Source organism: Bison bison, unplaced genomic scaffold (assembly GCF_000754665.1).
Source record: "Bison bison bison isolate TAMUID 2011002044 unplaced genomic scaffold, Bison_UMD1.0 scf7180017864371, whole genome shotgun sequence".
Classification (NCBI taxonomy): Eukaryota; Metazoa; Chordata; class Mammalia; order Artiodactyla; family Bovidae; genus Bison; species Bison bison.
The window spans coordinates 1,477,614-1,482,785 of NW_011494943.1; positions in this window are offsets into that span (position 1 = coordinate 1,477,614).

A 5,172-nucleotide genomic window follows, 5' to 3' on the forward strand; every position below is an offset into this window, starting at 1 on the left:
ATATTGAGTGCAGCACTTTCACAGCATCATCTTTCAGGATTTGAAATATCTCAACTGGAATTCCATCACCTCCACTAGCTTTGTTCGTAGTGATGCTTTCTAAGGCCCACTTGACTTCACATTCCAGGATGTCTGGCTCTAGGTCAGTGATCACACCATCGTGATTATCTTGATTGTGAAGATGTTTTTTGTACAGTTCTTCTGTGTATTCTTGCCACCTCTTCTTAATATCTTCTGCTTCTGTTAGGTCCATACCATTTCTGTCCTTTATCGGGCCCATCTTTGCATGAACCTGCATTAGAGAACCTTTACTGGTATTGGCAAGGCGCAAGCCATTCATAGGCAGCACAACATAAAAAGCCGACCTCACCTTCAGAAGTGTAAGGGAAGAGGAGGCATGGTGAGCAAGATGTTCTGAGCTTCCCAGAAAGAATCTCAGATTTCCAAGCAAAGCCTCGCATTTAGGGTCACATTAATAGACTGCCCACAAACGCGCCCGGCGCACTGAGCAAGCGAGGTATGAGGGTTTCTCCGAGGACGGGTGTGTGTCTTTGAGAGGCAGGCTTCTGACTCCAGAGAAGCCGAGAGGTCACGACTGCCCAACAGCAGCTCACGAATCTTCCTCGGAGGCTGAGAAAAACACAGCCAGTAATTAAAGTCATGTTTTCCTTCAATAACACCAGCAACAAGATCCACCACGAAGGCAATTCCACATGCCAGGTTTCATACAAAACTTTCCACATGAGAGGTTTATCCTGGTAAGGGCACCGTTGTGTTTCGTAACAAAGAAAGTTGCCTTTTCATACCAGACTCACATGAAGGGACCATCTGGGGTTTCAGCCGCCGCGTAAATATGGCTGTAAAGCCGGCCTCCTCCTTTCTTGTTTCTACCTCAGTCACCCAGAACATTTTACAAACCAGAGTCTGAGCTCCGGTGCAGAACATCTGACTGAGCCAGGATCAGCCTGCGAGCTGTGAACTTTGAGGTGGCATGTAGCCCAAAAGGGGCTGGAAAAACAGACCGAGTAACCAACCAACAAATAAACAAACTTAGCTACTTGTTCCTTAAATGCGATCTTCGTACACCTGGGCACCAGGGAACTACCTCTTCCTGGTGACTCAGAAAGAGCCCTGGATTTAGAGTCAAAAGGAGGTGGTTCTGGTTCTGCCTCTGCAGTCGGAGGGAGGCTGCGAGTCCTCAGGCCTCTCTCCACCCGGCTTCCTCCTGCTCAGGGAGTGAGCTTAACACTGGGTGCTCCGTCAGCCTATTGTGAACAGAGAATGACATAAAGTAGGTCAAAGTGCTTTGGGGCGTTTAAAACAGCACACACACACAGCTCAGAAGATCTGTATTCTGGGAAGACTAGGGAATTCCCTTCCTTTCCTCGCACAGAAAGGAAGACACGAAAAACCCACGCCTGTTTTATCTGAAAGAAAGCAGCAGAATACACCTATTATAATAACACTGGTGATGAGACTGAAGAGTCAAGGAGAGAAAACCTTGGGTGTGTTGCCATCTTTATTAGAAAATTAACCCACTGTTTCCCCATCCAGTAATGTGACTGATTTTTAAATAAACACATCTAAATGGGTGTTGTCCCATCCTGAAGAGTGAGTAGTCACCTTGGCAGGCCAAGCACTTATTTAAATTATGTTTCCCATCGTTCCAAAATATTTTTTTTAAACTCCTTTTTTGGAATCGTTCCAAGTGCCTCTGGCACATTCTTTCGAACATGTCTGAGGGTGACACATTTTTGTCCTCTGTGAAGAACACTGATTTTTGTAAACAGCCCAGAGTTATTTGTCAGAGTCTGGCAAACGAGCTAAGCAGTGCCACTATTTTAAAAAGTGTTAGCTGCTCAGTCGTGTCTGACTCTTTCCAACCCCATGGATTGTAGCCCGCCAGGCTCCTCTGTCCACGGGATTTCCCAGGCAAGAACACTGGACTGGGTTGTCATTTTCTTCTCCAGGGGATCTTCTGGACCCAGGGATCAAACTGGGGTCTCCAGAATTGCAGGCAGATTCTTTACTAACTGAGCCACGAGGGAAGACCACACTTTTTAGAAAACTGTGACTCTAAGATAGGAAACCTGTCTTTCTTTCAGTTCCAACAGAAAGTTACAAATAGGTGGACTGCCCTGGAGGTTCAGCGGTTAGGACTCGGCGCTTCCACCACAGGGAGCATGGGTCCCACCCCAGGCCGGGGAACTAAGACCCCACAAGCCGTGGAGCGGCCAAGGAGGAAAAAAAAAAAGAACAGATAGTAGATTACAGGAATGGACAGTATTGCTAGACAGGGCCTGATCCTTCATACAGTGACCACAGAGAGCAGAAAAGTCGTGTGGAAATGTGTTTCTACGCTGTCAGTCACACCGTGATTATTTATCTAGCAAGACTGTTTGCCACTGGACTTTGAGTTTCCAGTAAGAAGAGAGCCACACGACAACTAATTAAACGCTTACCCGTGCAATCTTTTTATCACAGCTCCTCCTCGGGGTATCTGAGCCCTCATCTGCACTTGGATTAACCAGCTAATACAGATGCTTCCGATGGATTCACATCTGTGTCTATCGGAAATACAGTAGCCAGCAGATCCAATTCCAACCAACAGACTCTATATTCCCTTAAAAACTTTAGATTCTATTTTCAGTTATGAAACAATTTGTCTGAAAATTATAATATTCACTAATATCATTATAATGTGACTTGAAACAATAGTTAGAGTAGATTTGCTTCTGGTGCAAATAATTTTAATTGTTCGAGTTACTTTAAACATAACCAGAGAATTCCCTGGCTATCCAGTGGTTAGGACTCAGCTCTTTCACTGCCAAGGGCCTGAGTTCAATCCCTGCTCAGAGAACTAAGACTCCCACAAGCTGCATGGCCAAAAAAGAAAAAAAAACTCATAATCACAGTTTCATTCACTGAACATTGTATACTGTGGGCCTTCAATGGTAAATGACTCCGGTGAGTTTTGTTTTATGGAAGCTACTGTTTTCCCTACCTCATTTTATTGTGGTGAAATTTACATAACATTAAATTCATCACTTGACCATTTTAAAGTGTATGATTTGGGGCATTTAGTAAATTCCAAGGGGCTTCCCTGATGGCTCAGTGGGTGAAGAATCCGCCTGCAGTGCAAGAGACGTGGTTTCTACCCTGGGATGGGGAAGAACTCCTGGAAAAGGAAATGGCAACCCACTCCAGCATTCTTGCCTGGAGAATCCCATGGACAGAGGAGCCTGGTGGGCTACAGTCCATGGGCAAAGAGTCAGACATGACTGAGCACGCCCTATGCATATAGGATGTATATAATATACATATATTCGAAAATTCTGTGAATGAACCATCACCGCTATCTAATTCCTAAACATCTTCATCACCCCAAAAGGAAAGCCTGTACTCATGAAGCAATCACTCCCTGTTCTTTCTGCCTACTGCCGGCAAGTACTAATCTGCTGTTTCTATGGATTTGTCTATTCTGGACATTTCTTATAAACGGAGCCTTACACCGTGTGGACTTTTATGACCAGCTTTTCCACACAGCATAACATTTGCAGGGATTATCCACGTTGTAGCACGTGTCAGCACTTCATTCCTTTTAATGCCTGAATAATTGAACTGCACAGATATACCACACTGTTCATCCATCCATCCATCGATGGATATGAGTTGTTCACCCCTTTGGGCTATTCTGAATAGTGCTGCCATGAACACAGGAGTACAGTTTTTCCTTTGAACACCTGTTTTTTTTTTTTTTTTAGATTTTTTTTTTTAAATGTGTACCATTTCTTCTAAAGTCTTTGTTACAGTAATGTTTCTGATTCATGCTTTGGTTTTTTGGCCAAGAGGCATGTGGGATCCTAGCTCCCCGACCAGGGATTGAACCTGCGTGCACTGCAGTGGGAGGTGAAGTCTTGACCAACAGACTGCCAGAGAAGTCCCTCCAGCTCATTTTAAAAAATAATTCATTTATTTATTTAATTTTAATTGCCCTTGGGTCTTCATTGCGGTGCACGGGCTTTTCTCTACCCTGCATTTCTCACTGCGGCGGCTTCTCACTGCAGAGCACAGGCGCTAGGAGCCCGTGTGCCCACTAGTTGTAGCACACGGGGCTCAGTTGCTCTGCAGCACGTGGGCTCTTCCAGACCCCGGACCAGGAACCGAACCCTGTGGCCCCTGCATCAGCAGGACTCTTATCTACTATACCACCAGCTCATTTTAACGCTCACACTTTCAAGGTGGCTTGACAACCAGACAGAAGCTACTAGACAACTGCAGCCCGACCCCAGGCAGGGCCCAAAGAGGTCTTTTTTCTGAAGCACTGAGGCCAGCAGCGGGGTTTGATATGAGTCAACCTTGTTCAACGCAAGGTTACACGCAGGGCTCTGGACACCTTCCTCTGCTGGTCTACATGTCACAGCATGAACTGGCAGGGCGGGAAAGCCTTCCTGCCTGAAGAGGGATCCTTGGTGCTTCAATTATGTTGTGAGCACTCCCGGAAAAGGAAGAAAAAGATGCCAGCTATCTAATTGATAGGCTTCCCTCTTCCTGTCTTTGTGGCATTCAGATTAGCATGTGGAGTCCAAGCAGACATGCTGCTTGGGGGCCAGCGCTATATACCCTGTCCTAGGCAGAGGTCTGTCCTTTCAAGGGTGGAGAACCAAGCTTCCCAAACAGTAGCTGAAGCTGCAAAAAGCTCTTCCAACCTGGGTGGACTTTTACTATCTATTTTGCCTAGAGGCACCGCCTAGTGATACCGGAGGCGAACCTACCCTACAGCGTATAGGGCAGCTTGTCCACACGATGGGCTTGGCCAGGACAACAGGAGATAATCCTACCACAGGTATTGCTTACTGCAGCCAATTTACTGAGTCATGGGGCTCCTCAGCCATTAACCCAATCCGGCCAGCAAACTGATTAGCACTTATTTTTTTGTTTAGACGTGTTTTTGAGCCTCTCGGGGCACTGACCTCTTTGCCTGACACACACAAGCTTCTGAGCCCCGGAAGCCCCAGGCAAGGCTCTTGGGAGGAGCTGCACTGCCATACAGACCAGCCCAGAGGGCTTTTTCCACTTGAAACTAGAGCGCTCAGAGAGAAGTTGGCTTCCGGGGTCCCTGTGAGGCGTCCCTCTGCCAGCCCAGGTGTCACGTGTGGCCCCGCAGCCCCG